Source organism: Scyliorhinus torazame, chromosome 1 (genome assembly GCF_047496885.1).
Source record: "Scyliorhinus torazame isolate Kashiwa2021f chromosome 1, sScyTor2.1, whole genome shotgun sequence".
NCBI classification, from domain to species: domain Eukaryota; kingdom Metazoa; phylum Chordata; class Chondrichthyes; order Carcharhiniformes; family Scyliorhinidae; genus Scyliorhinus; species Scyliorhinus torazame.
In genome coordinates, this window is record NC_092707.1 from 178,742,648 (window position 1) to 178,765,415 (window position 22,768).

Below are 22,768 nucleotides of genomic sequence, written 5' to 3' on the forward strand. Positions count from 1 at the left end.
GATTGGTAGTCCCAACAAGTCCAGTTAGCTGTGTCCAACACAATACACCCTGTGCTCAGCGTAATAGCAGTATTTTATCTTGGTCATGGCTCTTGAGATTCTCGCTCCTCCCTCCAATACTACAGGTATTGGCTCCTCCATCCTCTCTATCCGAACTGATACGTGAATCACGCCCCGTCCTCTTGCCCATGAAAATGAAAATATGCAGAGCCAGGAATGGGAGCGGGCTTCCGTACCCGGGTCTCACGTGCCTTCGTTCTGACACAGATGGGAGCCATGGAAATCCAGGCCAAAGATTTTCATTTATATAGTGCCTTTCCCAACCTCAGGATGCCTCAACACGTTTCCCAGCCAACTAAGCACTTTTGCAGAAATGCCATGTTCTAATGTGTTCCTTGTGACAAATCTGCAACACAGAAACGATTTTTGAAATGAAATATATGTGCACAAAATAATGCATTTCTTCCGAGATTCAAGCAGCAAAGATGTTCTTTAAATGTTATGTTCAACATTGCCTTTGGCTACAACATAAATACATGACAGTCAAGTAAATATGTTTTGATAAGTTTGCCAATTAAGTGCTCAGTTAAAGTCAGAAAGAAATAGCAAACTATCCGGGATGCTACATTGGCCTCCAGCACAACCAAAACATACTCAAATGGCTGTGAAGCACTTTGGGACATCCAGAGAATGTGAAAAGTGATAAGAAAAGCTTGCCATTTATTTTGTTTTACTGGGCAGAGCTTTTCAGCAACCTGTTAACAGATGTTGACACATTCTTGTTCTGCTACAAAGCAGTTTTTGGTCTTATTTATTGGTCTTGTCTCGCGGGCTCCACCAAAACCTTGCTGCGTCCAACCCTTCATTTCTGCCGGCTAACAGCAACATTGAGGAAAACACGAACAATGTCAGTGAAAAACACCAATCTGTTAGGGGAAAAAAAACATTCATACGAGCTGCAAAGTGTAGAAATAATTTGTGTTACTTTTTTAACATGAGTTATCTCCGAGAAGCGCATTCTTCAGTGTGCAGCTGTTCATTGTCTCATTTCTCTCGCTTGTGTAATAATCTTTAATTAAGACCTGCTGCCTGAAATTTCAAAGCACAATTAGTTGCATTCTCTTGTGCATCATTGTATCTTTATTAGAAGAAATTCATTGCAATGATCTGGAATTTAATTAGTATCATTGATAATGTTGTAAAACATACAGATAAATGGAAAAACAGGTCCTTGGATGATTATTTACTCACAGCGAGCTGATGAGTTTATTATGAATAATTAGCAACGTCTGTATTGGGTTTATAAGAGGCTCAATTCACAACAATTTCATTTTTGTTTTGTATGCAAAGAGTTTATAATATTACACAAATTGCCATGTACTGTACGCATAAGGTAATGGCTGTGCTATTAATGACAATTCTTATTTCCGACAAATTTTACCAGGAAACTCCGATAGATAATGTCAGGGTAGATTAGACTAGATTTGGGAGTAATCATTACCAGATTAATGGACGTGCGACTTTAAATAAAAGCCAAGTCAGAATATATACTCCGTGGAAACTGACATTCTTTGCTCACTGCTGAGTAAGCTGTTTGGAACACAATAAGTTCAGCGCTTGAATTGCTGTGCAATTTATCCTCACATGGACTTCACACTTCTACACATATCTCCCAAATGTTTTGATTGAATACTCCTTACTTTCCAAAATCCATCCTCACATTTCCAATAGCCAGTTGCTCTCCAGACATTCCCTCCCCACCATCGTGACACCACCACCCCCCCCCCCCTTCACCCCCATCTAGCTGAAGGTCAGCGTTCTGTGGATGGAATGAAAATCATTGTAATCCAAGTACAACATCTGCCATGAAGGTCCACAAAGGATTGTTTAATCCCTGAGATTCTACATGCAAATTGCATACCGATATTCTAAAATAGTTTTTTTTTAACTCACTGTGCTCTTTTTTACAGCTTCAAATAACATCTGTTCACTATATTGCTTCTGTACAGTACTTACCTTAGAAATGATTAATTAATTAATTAGTTAATTAATAGAAAGCTACAATCAGTAGCTAGTGGTGTCCCTCAGGGATCAGTGTTGGGCCCACAATTGTTCACAATTTACATAGATGATTTGGAGTTGGGGACCAAGGGCAATGTGTCCAAGTTTGCAGACGACATTAAGATGATTGGTAAAGCAAAAAGTGCAGAGGATACTGGAAGTCTGCAGAGGGATTTGGATAGGCTAAGTGAATGGGCTACGGTCTGGCAGATGGAATACAATGTTGACAAATGTGAGGTTATCCATTTTGGTTGGAATAACAGCAAAAGGGATTATTATTTAAATGATAAAATATTAAAACATGCTGCTGTGCAGAGAGACCTGGGTTTGCTAGTGCATGAGTCGCAAAATGTTGGTTTACAGGTGCAACAGGTGATTAAGAAGACAAATGGAATTTTGTCCTTCATTGCTAGAGGGATGGAGTTTAAGACTAGGGAGGTTATTCTGCAATTGTATAAGATGTTAGTGAGGCCACACCTGGAGTATTGTGTTCAGTTTTGGTCTCCTTACTTGAGAAAGGACGTACTGGCACTGGAGGGTGTGCAGAGGAGATTCACTAGGTTAATCCCAGAGCTGAAGGGGTTGGATTACGAGGAGAGGTTGAGTAGACTGGGACTGTACTCGTTGGAATTTAGAAGGATGAGGGCGAATCTTATAAATACATATAAAATTATGAAGGGAATAGATAGGATAGATGCGGGCAGGTTGTTTCCACTGGCGGGTGACAGCAGAACTAGGGGGCATAGCCTCAAAATAAGGGGAAGTAGATTTAGGACTGAGTTTAGGAGGAACCTCTTCACCCAAAGGGTTGTGAATCTATGGAATTCTTTGCCCAGTGAAGCAGCAGAGGCTCCTTCGTAAATGATTTTAAGATAAAGTTTTTTGGTGTTTTATGGTGTTTGGGCCGGAAAGTGGAGCTGAGTCCACAAAAGATCAGCCATGATCTCATTGAATGGTGGCGCAGGCTCGAGGGGCCAGATGGCCTACTCCTGCTCCTAGTTCTTATGCTCTTATGAGTGCAATTGCTCGTGCTGGCCATTGTGCCACATGCACTTGCTGGTCTCATTCTTCTAGATGGTGAATATTGTGGGTTACTACCAAAGAAGCCTTGACTGCACGGCATCCTACAGACAGTACAGACTGCAGGCGTGGTATTGAACTTATCAGCAGTCACCGACATTATTCCTCTGGAATTGGCAGCAATTCTTGCGGTTTGTGAGTGCGCAGTTCAATGCAGAAACCCAGATGTTGTTGTCAAGGTTACACGTGTTGAATTGGGTCTAACTGGGTTTACAATATACAAAGTTCATTATTACTGTTAAGTCACCTCATCGCCCTGTGGAGATAATTTCATATTTGTGGAATTTCAGATTTCGCCATTGAAAGAGCCGCATATTTTTAAAATAACATCTTGAAGAAATGTTTATTTTAGCTTTGGTCTTAATCCAATCACAGTTATTTATTTCACTGTCGGAATGTTTAAATTAAAGGTAAAGGTTAGTAAGCGACTTTAACTACCTACTTTGCTGTCTGTGTGATACCTCAATACGATTGGTTGCTTAACCTACTTGCTGGCATTACTGCTGCTGGATTCCTGGAAATTGTTTTGATTAGGTTCTAAATATAAACTGCTGCCTGGAAAGATGAAATTCTGGCTAGCGAGAACATTAGATCTCAGTGGGCAGCTTTCTTCAAGGTCAACAGCCAGGGCCATGAGGAGGAGTCTGCAGCAGTCCCACTGCGTGAATCCTCGTCGGAAGAGGATCAGAAGCAGAAGAGACAGCTCCCAGCTTTACAAGAGGTGGGATGGCTCCGTCTGTCTCCATGAGGAAAGGTTAGTCTTAATTGCTGTAGACTCCCCGCCTGCACCTCTACCCCCGCCCCCCCACCGCCCCCTCCTCCCCCAACATCTCTACACCTGAGTGCTGGGTAGCTTTGGGGGTTGCCTCAATTGCTGCTGGTTGGCAAGCCCCCAGTCTTTTATTATTTTTCTGTATGTTCTGATATGCTACTGAATGTAATATGTGTTACACAGTCCTGTTGCTGATGAGGTTTTCTGAATCTTGATGAAAAAGACTTGAAGTCGTCCAGTAATCACAAAAGGTTTATTGAGTAACTATAACAATAATTGAGTGAGTTCTTTACTTTAATACTAGTAGAAAGGTTAACTACATCTAAATACAGTAACTATGTTTACCTACACTAATCACTCTGAACAAAATCTATACTCCTGCTCTGGTCATAGTGCACCCAAAAGAGAGACCGAGAGAGGCACACCTGCGGTTGCTTTTATACCCCTGTTGGTACTGGCCTCTAGTGATCATCTGGTGCTACTGATTACACATTAACCCCTTATGTACAGGCACATACAGAGATCACTACACCCCCGGTCCCCCCTTCCAATCCATAGTAGATGAGCAGTCCCCTGGAGGTATGTGGATGAATCTCGGTTGTTAAAATCACCCATGGTCTGCTGCAGGCAGCTGGGCCAGAATCTAACCAATGTCAACGAGTTCTCTCTGGCAGTTAAAATCTAACCCTGTCCCTCCTCTCACCCCCCACCCCCCCCCCCCGCTCCAACCATCATCCATCCCTCCCCCCACCACCCACAGACCCCAGCCTCCCATTCCCTCCCCTCTCCCCACCCACTGCAAGGGGAGTTAACACAGTGGAATTTGCAATGTCATTGGAGCGAGTGACGTGCAGATAGTAATAATAGTTTTACTGAAAAGGTGCATCTACCAATGAATCTAATCATACTATTCATTGCTTTATCAACATGGCACATGCAGACTGTAGGGTAAGTCTCTCTAATAATATTTGATTTATTCTACTGTTATGGGTGAGGCATTTTCAGAACCCCAAAATGTATCATGGAGTTCAACGAACCTCTCTCTTTAATGGATTGTTGCTTTTAAAGCACGCATTTTCTCCAGGTGTGATATTACAATTATGGACACGTGGGTTTTTAAACACAAAACAATGTTTATTCCATGAACTCAACTTAACCTCTTAAATAAACGTTGGATCTCTTAACACCCCTTACTTCAAAGATAACCCCGAAAATATTACAACGCTAAATAATCCTTCAGTTATCCCTTTCAACATCCATGAGACTTAACACCTTTAAACAGAAACACATCAGGTTAAAGGCTTTACTATTATGAGTTTAAATCACCCAAATGATCCAGAGATAGTCTTTCATGGCAGGGATCACAGCGGATCCAGCTCACTGCAAAACACAGACACACACCCAAGCTCTTTTTCAAACTGAAACTTTAAAATGGCTGAACTGAGCTCAGCTCCACCCACTCTCTGTTTTCTTAAAGGTACATTGCTTAAACATCCATTTCTTAAAGGTACTCTCACATGACACTACCAAAATAAGATTAATAGAAAAAAAAGACAACGCCACGCTCTGTTCCTTAAAAACATTCAAGTGAGAGAACAAATTAATCCCACAAAGTTATTCATGTGAGCTAAACAACCCTTTTTGGTCACCAGTTTAAACATTTGGAAGATAAATGAACAGACATTGCCAATTCTTTTGCTGAATGTACAGATACCATACAGCTAAAACTCTGTTAGGAAAGAAATAAAAGCTGTATCGTACAGATTAAAAGAAAACATGTGCAGTGATAGTTTTAAAGCTCTAATAGAAAGAGTGAATTAATAGGTTACATGCACACATTAAAACGACACTGCAAAGAATGAAAATCAAAGGCTTGGCTTTACCGAATCTACAATACTACCACTGGGCAGCAACGGTGGAAAGAGTGAGGGGATGGGTACATGAACCTAACTCACAATGGGTACGGATGGAGGAGACCTCCTGTAAAGGAACAACCTTCTGGGCCCTGGCTACAGCAGCACTCCCATCCCTCTCAACAAGATACACAACGAGCCCAGTGGTAGCGGCCACGCTGAGAACGCGAGCCCAACTGAGACAGCACTTCAGGCTAACTAAGATGTCCCCCATGGCCCCCATCTGTGGCAATCACAGATTCCCACCAGCCATGCTGGACACCACCTTCAAAAGATGGAGATGAGACGGGGGCACACTGATGGTCAGGGACTTTTACGTAGGGCACAGATTGGCGACACTGGATGAACTGACGAAGAAGTAGAGACTACCGAAAGGACAGGAAATGAGGCACCTGCAAATAAAACACTTTCTCTGCAAAGAGACAGTAGGGTACCCCGGGGCCCCAGAAACCATATTATTAGAGACCCGATAGGCACAAGCAGCAAATAAAGCGGACTATGTGGAAAAATGTACGGACAGTTACTGGACAGAGCTTGAACACCACTGGATGAAACCAGACAGAAATGGGAGGACAAACTGGGGACAGAGGTGGGGTGGGGACTCTGGAGCGAAGCACTGGGCACGGCCAACTCCACCTCCTCCTGCGCAAGGCTCAGCCTAATACAGCTCAGAGTGGTGCACAGAGCGCACCTGACCAGAACCCGAATGAGCAGGTTCGTCCCGGAGGTGGAGGACAAATATGAATGGTACCAGAGGGGCCCGGTGAACCACACCTACATGTTTTGGGCTTGCCCCAAACTTGCTGGGTTCTGGACAGCCTTCTCCAAGACAATGTCTAACGTTTTGGGGATGAGGGTGAGGCCATGCCCAATTGTGGAAATCTTCGGTGTATCAGAGCAGCCAGAGCTACACATGGGGAAGAGGGCCAACACCCTAGCTTTCGCTTCCCTAATCGCACGCCGGAGATCCTTGCTCGGCTGGCGATCAGCAGTATCACCAACAGCTGCAGACTGGCTCGCTGACCTCTTGGAATTTCTCCACCTGGAGAAGATTAAGTATGCCATCTGAGGGTGGGATGCAAGGGAGCAGTTTGTCGGCCTGTTCCAAAACCTGTTTGATGCCAGCAACGAAAGGTAAGATAGGAAAAGGGGAGAGATGGGAGGAAAAAAAGACGAAGGACAAGGGGAAAACAAAGACAGAGGGGGAACCAAAGGAACGTGAAAACCGGGGTGGGATGGAGGGGGGGGAGCAAAAAGAGGAAAGACTGGAAAGTCACAAAAAGTGAACAACGTGGGAGGGGCAAACCCCCCCCCCCCCCGGTCACAAGGCAAACAGAGCCAAAGTCGACAGGGGGTGGAAATAAAAGGGAGAGGGGAGGGAGGGAAAGGGGGAGGACACAAGAGGGGGGCAGGGAGGGGCGGGAGGGAAGGGGAGAGGCAGAAGGGACCACAGGCCAGCCAGAGGGCGGCAAAATGTAGACAAAGTAAATTAAGGGAAGGACAGGATAAATCTTTCTGTACAATGCAATAAACTAACGTGGCAAAAAATGTATATAACTGTTGATAAATACGGAAAATGCCACTAAAAAGATTTTTTAAAAAAAATATGTATATATATTTACATTATGTTGGCCAATATCAACAAGATGCAATCGTCACAAAATTTACCTCTGCTTTATTTATTTCAATGGCGAGCTGATATTACATTGATGGGTTGGCACATGTACTGTGCTTTTCGTAAATAAGGCAAAAACCTTGAAACAAATATTTCCTACAGTTCAGGGTCTGCCCCTTCATCGTGGGATTGAAATCCAGAATTCTGAGACTACCATTCTGCATCTGAGGCAAATCCTTGAGCGCCACTTACACCGATCATCTCATCAATCAGAAACAAGGATTAAACGTTCCAGCAAAGAAATGGAGCTTTAAACCAGATCTGAGCTCCCACAGAAATTGAGTTGACAATAAATCTCCTCCACATGGTCTTGCAGTCAATGGGAAGCACAGAAGGAGTTTTACTGTCCCGAACAGTCCCAGCAGCAATGAAAACAACCCCCAGTCTTCCAAGTGAAATAGAAAGTTAGTCTCTTATTTATGTGATAATTTCTTTTCTCCTCCGACCTGGGTGGTACGGGCAATGAATTGCCTCTCGCATTAGGTATTAAGGATTAGTTTCATTCCCTTCAGGCAAAGAACAAAAAGAGTTTCCCTCAGCCATTTGTTTCTGAACCATTTTATCCCCTTTGTTCTGCCCACCCTGTGCAGAGCAGCTGTTATATTGCTTACTTTCTCCCAACAAAAGACCGAAGGAACACATGTAGCGAACAATTTATATCTGATCAATAAAATTATCTGGTTCCACATAAGCTTGTGAGCTATAAAGTCCCCAAACCATTAAACCTATCCCTTTCAAAAAAAGAGCACATGGACCGGAAAACTGCGAGACATATCAAATGGCAAACAAATTGGGCCAATAAAGTATAATTGGTTGGTTGATTATCCATTTAATTGTTATTAACACTGTTCTTGGTGCTTGTAAAGCCAGGAGATGTGACCTGTTGGCAACAGGAAGATTTCTTCACTTTACAGGCAAGGAAATGCTGAGTGCACAGAGGAGAAACGCATTGCAAGATGTGACAATAGCAGGCTTACCCATGCAGCCAGACAATCCATGAGTTTTAATCCCAGAAGAATGTCCTTCCAATGCACCTTCTCATATCAAAGAAGAAGCTACCAAACCATGCAGAAAGTTTGATAAAGACGCCTATTATGAGTTGGGTGGATATCATAATACATAGTTTTTTTAAAAAGTATATTCATTGAGGTTTTACATTTTAACAAACAACGCAGCAAAACCACAGGAATGGTACTTCACAGCAAGAAAAAAAAGCCTCCACATAAATGAATACAGGAGAAGAGCAGTATAACTAGCTCGAAATTAGACATAACTTGATGCTTCCATGGCCCAGCCAGAGAACAAGGGAGAAAAGAAAGAGACCATGAAATCATGGAAAATGGTGCACAACCTCCCACGCAATGATTTCTCGCAATTACCACCAGAGTCCAGGATAAACCTTTCGTGCCATGTTCGGACACGCACCAATATACATCTCCCTCAATTCCAGCAGTGCCAGATACACCACAGCCTCTTCTCCTCAGATACAGGCAGCATGGTGGCACAGTGGGTAGCACTGCTGCCTCACAGCACCAGGGACACGGGTTCAATTCCGCCCTCGGTGACTGTCAGTGTGAAGTTTGTACATTCCCCCCGTGTCTGAGTGGGTTTCCCCCGGGTGCTCCGGTTTCCTCCCACAGACCAAAGATTGGGCAGGTTACGTGGATTAGCCATGCTAAAGTGCCCCTTAGTGTCCAAAAGATGTGCGGATTGGGTGGGGTTAAGGGGATGGGGCGGGCCTAGGTAGGGTGCCCTTTCAGAGGGTCGGTGCAGACTCGATGGACTGAATGGTTTCCTTCTGCAATGTAGGGATTCTATGATTCTACTCTATGATTCTATTCAATGATTCTATACCAGATCCATCTGCTCCCTTGCAGGACTCAATCACAGGTTCTTTATATCTATCTTTGAAAAAAACATACAACGAAAATACAGGACCTCCAGCACACCACAAAACCCACACCCCAGCCGCTCCTGCACCTCACCAACCGCACCCAGGACAGTGCACCACCTCCACTGGCACAGAACCAAAAGATTACGCCAACCCCAGCTAGGGAGACCCCATCACTGAAAAAAAGAAGAATCTTCAAACCACCCAATAATTGGGTGCCCTGGGAGAGGGGGTATGATTCCCTCCCCCGGTGCAGTAAAGGGAAGCCCCCCGTAGATGACCAGACCAGATTTATAACAACACACTGCTCACCCAGTTGAAGCGAAGAAGATAAGAACCCCCTAAGGGGGTTGAACTAGGAATATTAGCCATCATCCAGCACTGCACGTCATCACAAAATGGACATTAAGGGAAACAACAGCACTGCTTCAACAGAGATACAAACACTGCTTCCGCAAGGAAAAGCCAATTACAATGAAGAGCACGCTCAAGAAAGCACTATATAAAACCATTTGGAGGGCACCTAACTCCCCGATCAAACTTACCACCACACGAAGAAAGGGCTCCAACAATGTAATGACATGGCAAAGAATCTCTCTTTTCACCAAATCAATCGAGGAGTAGCTGAGCTACTCATTTTCTCCTTTTCTGATAACTCTAAATAAAGACCAAAAAAGGCCAACCGCATGGAAGAGTCTGAAGGAACCTCGGCTTCTCCAGAATACATCTGCCCAGGCCATTGAAGGAGATAGAACATAGAACATATAGTGCAGAAGGAGGCCATTCGGCCCATTGAGTCTGCACCGACCCACTTAAGCCCTCACTTCCACCCAATGGAAATTTCCATAATTTAGTCCGACCTCTCTTTGCTGTATCATTGTTAACTTGGACCCCTGCGCACTAGTTTTGTCCTCATTACTTTTTTAAGTCGGTATTGCATATGTTTAAAGCATTCCTATTTGTTTCTTTTCAATTTTCTTTTTTTAGAAAAGTATTTTTATTCAGGTTTTGCAGAACTTTTCATAATAAAACCGGAGTAACAATAATAACAAAACAAACTAGAGTGAACATTAACATAGTGCAAAAAGAGAATATACAATAACAATTAAATACATTATCCCACTTGACTCAGTCTTCCCACACCATCCCAATGAAGCACTCATCGCCCCCCCCCCTCCTCCCTTCCCCCTACAGATTGCCAATGTTTTATTTTTTAATGATAATTCCCCATACAGTAGGCCAGTTTGACAAAGAGAAAACTATTCTTCAGGATATGTCTGCGACAGAAGAGGGAGATGAGGGAGAGTAACAGATTACTCCCATCTGTTTGTAAGGCATCCAACGCATCAGAAGTCTGAACTGGGTTAAGCTAGGCAGCAGGAACACACCAATCTGAGCAAAACCCTTTTAAATACAAGGCAACTTTTCATTTTGGCCCTCTTTTAAATCAGATTCCAGGAGTATGGCACCTGTGAGCTGACCCCCCCCCCCCCCCCCTCCCCCAAGTGTTTTGGAGACCGGTGGCAGGCTACAAATGGCCTCGGCACAATATTGTTATTCCTGCATTGACATTCCATAATCTACCTAATGAGATCCAAGATTGCCGACTCGCAAGGGTTTCAGTCAGCTGGCATCACCAGTCTGGATTTCTGAAGGACACCCACCAAGGAGATCCATTTTAATGGGGTTTTTCATCAGCTGACATGAGTGAGTCTGGAGAATTACGACTGGGTGACCATGGCTGGGTGAAACCCACACATCGGTTGCTGGTGCCCTCAGGATCTCATTAAGTACAACGCATATTATAGAATTGCTTTTGCTGGAAATTGTCTCTAATAGTTTTGGCTTGCAGTGATGTGAAACCTGCTGTGCTCATATTATTGGCAGGATTCCACTGCACCAGATGTATAACCACACACGAATCTCTCATTGCTCCCCCATAATGTTCCCAACACTGTTATCCCCTGTTGCTTGAAGAGCCTCAAGCTACGAGGAAGGCTGGCTCCAGTGTACAACAGGATTAAACTACAAGGTTTGTACTGGAATGGAGCCATATTAGCCGAGCTTATATCTAATAGTTTTAGGATTAATGAGGTGAAAGGTGCCCGATGCTTTGCGCTGTCAACTGACAATTTCTCTTCAGTTGCCATTACATTCATAGGTAAATCTGCATTCATTGGGCATTTGTTCAACCAAAAATGTTCCATTAAAATAGGATCAAATTCCCAGTAACAGGGACAAGCAGTATCCCAAATCTTGGACTCAACCAATCTGGGTGAATTGGTCAATGCCCAAACCCACCGGTGGCAGCCACCCATGGCCCAGGCTCAGGATTTCCCTTCAGAGTTGAGCTCTGAAGAGTAAGGGGGTGCCAGGTATTCAGTGTTACCTTGCTTAAGTTGGCAGTACTGCCACTTCTGAGGCAGCAGGCCGGGGATTTATTTACAAGTGTTTTTGAGAGTTGTGATAATTCTATCAGTATGAGCCTTCCCTTGTGACACTTGCCTGTGTCAAACTGAGGATCTCAGGCAGGATAGCAGAAAGGGTGCTTTACTGAGGAATGGGCCGTTGGGGGGGGGGGGGGGGGGGGGGCAGTAATTCTGATTAATTTTCTCTATCTTTTAATATTGACATGAAACTTCATGAATTTGTGTCATATTATATAAAATGTAGATTTGATGAAAGTTAAGGGCTTTATAATTAAGGTCAGTATATTTATAATATTATGGAAACATAGAGCGCCAGAATGAAATTATTCTTCCGATCGTGTCTGTACCGATTCTTTGTTAGAACAAAGTTCCCCACGGGTCCTGCAAATATTTCCTTTTCAAGTATTTATCCAACTCTCTGTTTGAAAAGCCACTATTGAATCTGCTTCCATCATCCTTTCAGGCAGTGCGTTCCAACTCATAATAACTCGCAGCGCAAAAAACATTTCTCCTCATCCAGCAACCACCCGGTTAGATCTTTTTGACCCACCTGAGGGTGGAAACAATTTGGGCAGCCAAAATCTTCCAGATCTCCTCCAATGCTGCTGGAAAAATCAGTTCCCCTTTTCACTATCCAATACAAACTGACACAATCCTCCACTGTTTAGTGTGCAGTTTCAAACGTGTCTGAGATGGAGCAGCTCCATGAGTGCCCTTTGTTCTGTTCTTCTCTCGATTCAAGTTTTGGCAGTCCATATGTGTCCCTGAACTGGCCCTCAGCATTTATTCTGGTAAATCCGTTTTCCACAGACAAGTAAAAAGTGCAGCAAAAGTTTGCCCCCCAGCCTATGGAAAGACACTGTGGGAAGATTTGCATTTAAATAGCACCGTTTATAATTCCTTGAAAGCATTTTTCAACGAATGAAGTACTTCTGGAGTGTATTCACTGTTGCACTGTAGGAATCTTGTACTGTAGGAATCAAGGCAGACACTGATCACTCAGCAAGTTCCCACAAACCGCAATGCGATAATGACAAGATTATCAGCTTTACTGATAAATATTGAGCAAGGCACCGGGGAATACTTCTCTGTTGATGCTCAAAATTTCCGTTCTGGAGTCTAAGTTTGGTGGCGGAAGTGAAAGTGATTTCCATTGGAGGGGGCGGGATGTCTGACTACACGTGACCTTGCGCTGTTGAGTAACTTACATATCCACGAGGATGTTGCCGATCCTCGTAATAGGCCTGGGCAGGAAGTCGCCGTCCCTGCCGTTACCTCAATGGGTTGATAGTCTGGGCACCATATTTAAATGGCAGTTAGACAGCCATTTGCTCACTGCAGGCCAGGAGCATTGGTCAACATTCTGCTGAGAATGTTCCAGAAAGGACAATGTACAGCCCATGGTCCCTGCAAACACTCCTCCAAGCTGCCCGATAAAGCCAGAAGGTGTGGTTTCCCAGGGATGGCAGCAGAACACCCTCTCATTTGACTATGGCAGCCTGGACAGAGGTTGCAGGAGAGGTAGTGCTCGTTGGGCCCACAGGAGAACAGTCCAGCAGTGCAGTAAAAGAATGAATAATATACTCTGCTCCACCAGTTTAATTGGTACCATCTACTCACTGCAAAGTTGCACTCATAAGGACATCCAAATGGCTTACTCTAGCTCCTATGTTCCAACCAGGCAGTGTCGGTGTGAGTGCACAGGGATGTCAGACAAGAGTTTGAGTTGCAGGACTCAGCAGCAGATGGGACATGTGTGTTGAATGTATGCCAGCCAGTTGATGCATTTTAAAAATTATTTTTTACGGGTTGTGGGCTTCGCTTGCTAGGCCAGCATTTGATTCCCATCCCTAATTGCCCTTGAGAAGGTGGTCACGTTCTCCCTTCTTGAACCACTGTGGTGGTGGTGCACCCACAGTGCTGTTAAGGAGGGAGTTCCAGGATTTTGACCCAGTGACAGTGAAGGAACGGTGATATATTTCAAAGTCAGGATGGTGAGTGACTTGGTGGGAACTTCCAGGTGATGCTGTTCCCATTAATCTGCTGCTCTTGTCGTTCTAGATGGTAGTGATCGTGGGTTTGGAAGTGCTGCTGAAGGAGCCTTGGTGAGTTACTGCAATGCATCTTGTAGATGGTACACACAGCTGCTACTGTGTATTGGTAGTGGAGGGACTAAATGTTTGTGGAAGGGGAGTCAATCAAGCAGGCTGCTTTGTACTGAATGGTGTTGAGCTTCTTGAGTGTTGTTGGAGCTGCACTCATCCAGGCAAGTGGAGAGTATTCCATTACACTCCTGACTTGTGCCTTCTAAATGGTGGACAGGTTTTGGGCAGCCAGGAGGTAAACTACTTGTCACAGAATTCCTCGCCTCTGAACTGCTTTTGTAGCCACAGTGGCTAGTCCAGTTCAGTTTCTGGTCAATGGTAACCCCCAGAATGTTGATAGTTGGGGATTTAGTGTTGGTAATGCCATTAAAAGTCAAGGAGAGATGGTTTGATCCTCTCTTGTTGGACATGGTCATTGCATGGCACTTGTGTGGAGTGAATGTTCATGCCACTTGTCAGCCAAGCCTGGATATTGCCAGGTCTTCCAGCATTTGCACGTGGACTGCTTCAGTCTGAGGAGTCGCGAATGGTGCTAAACATTGTGCAATCATCAGTGAACATCTCCACATTTGACTTTATGTTGGAAGGAAGGTCATTGTGAAGCAGTTGAAGATGGCTGGGTCTAGGGCACTACCCTGAGGAACTCCTGCATTGATGTCCCAGGACTGAGATCACTGACCTCCAACAAATCACAACCATCTTCCTTTGTGCTTGGTATGACTCCAATCAGTGGAGAGTTTTCCCCCTGATTCCCATTGACTCCAGTTTTACCAGGGCTCCTTGATGCTATACTCAATCAAATGTTGCCTTGATGGCAAGGGCAGTTACTCTCACCTCACCTTTGGTGTTGATCTCTTTTGTCCACATTTGAACCAATGCTGTAATGAGGTCAGGAGCTGAGTGACCCTAACAGAGCCCAAAATGAGCTTCAGTGAGCCGCTTTTGTTAAGTAAGTGCTATTTTATAGCACTGTTGAAGACACCTTCTATCACTTTGCTGATGATCGAAAGTAGGCTGATTGGGTGATAATTGGGCAATTTGGATTTGGCCTGTTTCTTGTGTGCAGGACACACTTGGGCTATTTCCACATTGCTGGGTTGATGCCAGTGTTGTAGCTGTGCTGGAACAGCTTGGCTAGGGATGCGGCCAGTTCTGGAGCACAAGTCTTCAGTACTATTGCCAAAATATTGTCAAGGACCTTGCAGTAAGCAGTCACTTCAGCTGTTTCTTCATAACATGTGGGGTGAATTTAATTGGCCAGAGACTGGCATCTTTGATGCTGGGGACCTCTGGAGGAGATCGCGATGGATCATCCACTTGGCACTTCTGGCTGAAGATTGTTGCGAATGCCTCCGCCTTGTCTTTTGCACTGATGTGCCAGGCTCCTCCTTCATTGAGGATGGGGATATTTGTGGAGCCTCCTCCTCCAATGAATTTTTAAATTGTCCACCAGGACTACAAAGCTTAGATCTGGTTCGTTGGTTGTGGGATTGCTTAGTTCTATTACTTGTTGCATCTGTTGTTTGGCACACAAGTAGTGCTGTGTTGTAGCTTCACCAGGCTGACACCTCATTTTTCGGTATGCCTGGTGGTGCTCCTGGCATACTCTCCTGCATTCTTAATTGAACCAGGGTTGGTGGTAATGGTAGAGTGGGTGATATGCCAGACCATGAAATTGTGGCTGAGTACAATTTTGCTGCTGCTGATGCTCCACAGTGCCTCATGGATGCCCAGTCTTGAGTTGCTAGATCCATTTTGAATTTATCCCATTTAGCCCGATGGTAGTGTGGTAGTCACCACTAGCTGTATTATATGTATTACGGTAAGACACATATACTAGAGGTACATGGGTAAATCCCTGCCTGCTGGCTCCGCCCAGTAGGCGGCGTATAAATGTGTGTGCTCTCCGGTGCTGCAGCCATTCTGGTTCCAGCTACAGGAGGCACCACATCTTTGCTCAATAAAGCCTCAATTATTCCACTATTCTCGTCTTTGTGGTAATTGATGGTGCATCAATTTATTGAGCAAAGATTTTAAAACGATGGATCTTCGCATCAAGCCTGATCACCTGCAGCTGAACCCTCAAGCAGCCAGCGCTACATCTGCTTTTGACCACTGGCTAGCCTGCTTCGAAACCTACCTCCGAACATCCGCTGAGGAACCCTCGGACGCGCAGAAGCTCCAAGTCCTCTATTGACGGGTGAGCCCTGACATTTTTCCTCTCATCCGGGATGCGCCCACTTACTCCGAAGCAATGGAGCTCCTGAAGGGACATTACGTTCGGCCAGTCAATCAACTATACGCCAGACACCTCCTGTCCATGAGACAGCAACTCCCCGGTGAGTCCCTAGATGATTTCTGGCGTGCCCTGAACATCCTGGGGGGGATCTGTGATCGCCAGGCAGCTTCGGCAATCCAGCACACAGAACTTTTAATCCAAGATGCCTTAGTTACGGGCATGAGGTCTGCGTACGTCCGCCAGCGCCTATTGAAAGGGGATACGCTTGATCTTGCGTGAACCAGGCAGCTCGCAAACTCGTTACAGTGGCCTCCTATAACGTCCAGTCGTACGCCCCGGACCGCACGGCACCCTCATGGGCATCGTGGGCCCCACCAGCTACCGACTCCAGCTCACTGCAAGCCTGCGCCGCGCGGCAGCCAGTCAATCTCGGGGTGCCCAAAGGCTATTTTTGCGGGCAGAACAAACACCCCCCGGCAACGCTGACCAGCGCGGAGTGCAACCTGCAATGGATGCAGAAAGACGGGACACTTTGTTTCTGTGTGCCAGGCCCGGTCGGTCACCGCTGTTTCTAGGCCTAGCATTCCTACACTCCGCACGTGCGACCCAGGGGCGCCGCCATTTTCCTCCTCGCAAGCCACGTGTGGCCCGTGGGCGCCACCATCTTCTTCCCCGCAGGCCACGTGCGGCCCATGGGCGCTACCATCTTTAATGTCGCCCGCCATGGTCGCCGCCGTCTTCGCCGCCATTTTGAACGGCGCCTCAGGATCCCTGCTCGTCTGGAAGCTCGTCTGGCCGTTCATCGCCTGCCACTACCCCCACCACCGCTGACCAGCCCGGGGCCTCCTAGCATCTGCCGCAGATCGCCTCGATCACCCTGGACCAGTCCCGGCCCCGCAACCTCGCGACCGCAACGACAACGGTGAAAATTGATGGGCACAAGACGTCCTGCCTTTTTGAGTCCGGGAGCACAGAGAGCTTCATCCACCCTACTACAGTAAGGCGCTGCCCCCTCGCGGTACACCCCGTTACCCAGAAAATATCCCTAGCCTCCGGATCCCATTCCATGGAAATCCGGGGGTACTGCATCGCGACACTCACCGTCCAAGGCGTAGAGTTTAGCAACTTCCGGCTCTACGTCCTCCCCAACCTCTGCGCTGCCCTGTTACTCGGCCTGGACTTTCAGCGCCACCTCCAAAGCTTAACCTTAAAATTCGGTGGACCCCTACCCCCCTCACCGTCTGCGACCTCACGACCCGAAAGGTCGATCCACCTTCCTTGTTTGCGAACCTCACCCCGGATTGCAAACCCGTCGCCACCAGGAGCAGACGGTACAGTGCCCAGGACAGGACCTTCATCAGGTCGGAGGTCCTGCGGGAAGGCATCATCGAGGCCAGCAACAGCCCCTGGAGAGCCCAAATGGCAGTAGTAAAGACTGGGGAGAAGCACAGGATGGTCATTGACTACAGTCAGACCATCAATCGGTACACGCAGCTCGACGCGTACCCCCTCCCACGCATATCTGACATGGCCAATCAGATTGCACAGTATCGGGTCTTTTCCACAGTGGACCTGAAGTCCGCCTACCACCAGCTCCCCGTCTGCCCGGAGGACCGCCAATACACTGCGTTCAAAGCAGATGGCCGCCTCTATCATTGCCTTAGGGTTCCCTTCGGCGTCACTAATGGGGTCTCGGTCTTCCAACGTGAGATGGACCGAATGGTTGACTGGTACGGACTGCTGGCCACCTTCCCGTACCTAGACAACGTCACCATCTGCATCCACGATCAGCAGGACCACGACGCTAACCTCCTAAAATTTCTCCAGACCGCCAAGCTCCTTAATCTCACGTACAATAAGGAGAAATGCGTGTTCCGCACCAATCGCTTAGCCATCCTTGGCTACGTCGTGGAAAATGGAGTTCTAGGGCCCAACCCGAATGCATGCGCCCCCTCATGGAACTCCCCCTCCCACACTGCCCCAAGGCCCTGTAACGATGCCTGGGGTTTTTCCCCTACTATGCCAAGTGGGTCCCTAACTATGCAGACAAGGCCCGTCCACTCATTCAGTCCACATGTTTTTCCCCTGACGGCTGAGGCCTGCCAGGCCTTCAACTGCATCAAAGCAGACATCGCCAAGGCCACGATGCACGCGGTCGACAAGTCCCTCTCCTTCTAGGTCGAGAACGATGCATTGGACGTAGCTCTGGCCGCAGACGAACCAACACGGTTGCGATTGGTACAACGCAGTTTTATTCCAACTAGTTATTTACATATCTGACTTGGTACTCAGCACGTGGTGACTGTGTGAGTGTCTTGTTAATGAGATCCTGGCCTTGTCCTGTCTCCAGATGGACTGCGCAGCAGGTGTCGTGTTTCTTGTCTTATACTGTGTCTGCTCTTGTCTGTGATTGGCTGTCGTGTTATGTGTGCTAATTGGTCTGTTGGTCTGTCTATCATGATGTGTGTTGTGCTGTGTGTTTGACTATCATGACATCCCCCCTTTTTTACAAGATTATGTGCCTACGTGGTTATAAATATAAATGTGTCCTGAGTGCAGCTAAAGGTCTGTGTGCACGTGATATTTACAGCATGTACATGTGGCATAACTATATACAAGGGGCGATGTCAGGTGTGACATGCTAACAAGGTTGTACCAACCAATAAAAAATTTAAAAATTTAAAAATGTAAAAAAAACATGTGGTGTTGGGTGCTCTGAGGTACAGACGAACCAACACGGTTGCAATTGGTACAACGCAGTTTTATTCCAACTAGTTATTTACATATCTGACTTGGTACTCAGCACGTGGTGACAGTGTGAGTGTCTTGTTAATGAGGTCCTGGCCTTGTCCTGTCTCCAGATAGACTGCGCAGCAGGTGTCGTGTTTCTTGTCTTATACTGTGTCTGCTCTTGTCTGTGATTGGCTGTCGTGTTATGTGTGCTAATTGGTCTGTTGGTCTGTCTATCATGATGTGTGTGTTGTGATGTGTGTTTGAATATCATGCCAACCCTCAACCAGGCAGGCTTTTCCCACACCCTCCATGCCTTCGCAATTCGGCACTCCTCTGTCGAAAAGGAGGCCCAAGCCATCGTGGAAGCTGTGCGGCATTGGAGGCATTACCTGGCTGGCAGGAGATTCACTCTCCTCACTGACCAACGGTCGGTTGCCTTCATGTTCAATAATGCACAGCGGGGCAAGATAAAAAATGATAAGATCTTGAGGTGGAGGATCGAGCTCTCCACTTATAATTATGATTTTGTATCGCCCCGGGAAGCTCAACAAGCCCCCTGACACCCTATCCCGTGGTACATGTGCCAGTGCACAAGTGGACCGACTCCGGGCTCTCCACGATGGCCTCTGCCACCCGGGGGTCACCTGGTTCTTCCATTTCCTCAAGGCCCGCAACCTGCCCTACTCTATTGAGGAGTTCAGGACTGTCACCAGAGACTGCCAGGTCTGCGCAGAGTACAAGCTGCACTTCTACTGGCCAGATCGAGCGCACCTGGTGATGGCCTCCCGCCCCTTTGAGGGCCTCAGCATGGACTTCAAAGGGGCCCTCCCCTCCACCGACTGCAATACGTACTTTCTGAACGTGGTCGATGAGTACTCCTGGTTCCCTTTCGCTATCCCATGCCCCGATATGACTTCTGCCACGGTCATTAAAGCCCTCCACAGTATCTTCACTCTGTTCGGTTTCCCCGCTTACGTCCACAGCGATCGGGGATCCTCCTTTATGAGTGATGAGCTGCGTCGGTTCCTGCTCAGCAAGGGCATTGCCTCGAGCAGGACGACCAGCTACACCCCCCGGGGAAACGGACAGGTGGAGAGGGAGAATGGGACGGTCTGGAAGGCCGTCCTGCTGGCCCTGCGATCTAAAAGTCTCCTGGTCTCCAGCTGGCAGGAGGTCCTCCCCGACCAGCTCCACTCCATCTGATCGCTCCTCTGCACCGCGACTAACGAAACCCCCCATGAACGTCTCCTTGCCTTCCCCCGGAGGTCCACCTCCGGGGACACGCTCCCAACATGGCTGACAGTTCCTGGACCCGTCCTCCTTTACAAGCATGTACGGACCGATAAGACGGACCCTTTGGTCGAAAGGGTCCACCTCCTACACGCGAACCCGCAGTACGCCTATGTGGCGCACCCTGACGGGCACCAGGACACAGTCTCCCTCCGGGACCTGGCACCCGCTGGATCCCCACCCACGGCCCCTGACCTGACATCCCCCCACCCCCTCCCTCCAGTTGCCTTATTCACCCCAGCGCCACTCACCCTCCCCCCAGCAAACCTCACTACAGCCCCCACTCCTGCAGGATCCGTCCTCCCACTGGTTCCACTCAGTGGTGACGAAGACGAGGACAACACGCTCCCGGAGTCACAGGTGACCAAGTTGGCACCCACATCACCACCAGGACTGAGGCGATCGCAGAGGAGGATCAAGGCCCCCGACAGACTGAATTTGTCAATATTTTTTCCTCCACCCCCGCCGGACTTTTTTTTAACAGGGGGTGAATGTGGTAGTCCACTCTGGCAGTATTATGTGTGTTACGATAAGACACATATACGAGCGGTACATGGGTAAATCCCTGCCTGCTGGCTCCGCCCAGTAGGTGGCGTATAAATGTGTGTGCTCGCCAGTGCTGCAGCCATTCTGGTTCCAGCTACAGGAGGCACAACATCTTTGCTCAATAAAGCCTCGACTATTCCACTACTCTCGTCTTTGTGGTAATTGATAGTGCATTGGGTAGTTGTATGACCAAACAACTCTTCATGATGGACATTGAAGTCCTTCACCCAAAGTACATTCTGTTCCTTTGCCATCCTCAGTGGTTCCTCTTCGTGATGTTCAATATGGGGGGGACACTGATTTATTAGCTGACAGTGGACAGTACCTGGTAATCAGCAGGAGGTTTCCTTGCCCATGTTTAATCTGCAGCCATGAGACTTCACAGGGTCCGTCGTTGATGTTGAGGACTCCCAGGGCAACTCCCTCCCGACTGTAAATCACTGTGCTGCCCACCTCCTCTGTTGGATCTGTCTTGCTGGTAGGACAGGACTTACCCCGGGCTGGTTATAGTGGTGTCTGGGACATTATCTGTATGGTATGATTTGTGAGTATGCCTAGTCTGTGAGACAGCTCTCCAAATTTTGGCACAAGCCCCTAGCTGTTAATAAGAAGGACTGGTTTTGCCATGGTTGTTTCTAGTGCCTGGGTCAATCATCTCAACTTTGTATCAGTTGCAGTCCTGCTTATTAATCACGTACTGGGGAGGTCTCAAGAGCTGGTGTAGGCTGCACGCTCCTAAACAGCTCACGCACCTATCGGGATGGCAATCAATCCCTCTGTCTGTCTGCTGGACAAGAACCTGCACGACAGGAGGGTACTGGGCCAAGAATAGTAGCAGCCTGCCCGATATATGAATTCTCATCCCATTCGAGGAGGAGGCCAGTGAACTAGCCGGGGGGGGGGAGCAAGACCATTCCTGTCTGAAGGTGAGATAAGACTCTCCAAGACAGCAGTGGGGATGCCTCCAGTCTGCATCTGTCAGATTCACCCACAGAGTAAGACATTGCTCTAACCAGGAGCCTGCTTAGGCATCCACTAAATCATTCTTTTCTCCATTTCAGGTATCAGCAAGATACTGGGTAAGCAAAGAACAGAGACCACCCATAGAACCAGCACCAACACTACCACTGAGGAGCGTGCTCGTTCTAGAATAGGCTCCAGATCACAATCTGAGTCCAACCATCACCCTCCATATGACTTTTCTCTCCTCCACCTTTTAGTATCCCCATGCTCACCCTGGCCCCACCTGTTCTCCGGGCCACTGGAACCCCCAACGCCATGAAACCTTCAATTACCCAACTACTACCCTGGACCTGCCATCCTACCACATCTCACTCCCACCTCTAGCTGGGACTTTTCCCTCTGCTGTCGCGAACCCCAGTTGAACCTTGGGGACCCCACCATAGACAGCATCGAGCCTTCCTTCTAGGACAATCTCTCTCCCATTATCCGTGCCTTGAAACACCCACCTTCACCCAAACCCAGGACCCCATGGTTGGTGGAGTCTGTTTGAAATGTGACCTGCACCATTTTATAAGTCATGGAAGAAGTCAACCTCACCAGGTGCATGTCACACATGTACATTTGGAAATCTGAGCGATCTAACTTCTGAGCGGCGGGGAAATTAATTTGGAGGGGAGCTCAATTCCGGTGAGGTAAACTGTTATTGATTTAGCACGTCTCACTAATGCATACAAAAAAGCTTTGCCATGTTGTTTGTCAGGAAGCTTGACCCACCTCTAAGATCCCGGGAACATTATTACAAAAGTTAATCCTGCCTTCGGGAAATGATTTTTTGGCCTCATGCCAAATTGACCTCCCTGCCCGCCAAGATTTCCTTTTTTGGCGGGTCCAGAAAATTCCGGCTGTTGAATCTTGTGGTCCTGGTTTTAATGTCTCATCTGTGACACAGTGCTCGCTGGAATGTCAGTCTGGATTTTGCACTCAAATCTCTGGAGTGAACCTTGAACCCAAAACCATTTGACTCAAGCGAATGTGTCAAAAACTGACCATTGGCTGAGCACAACTACAAAA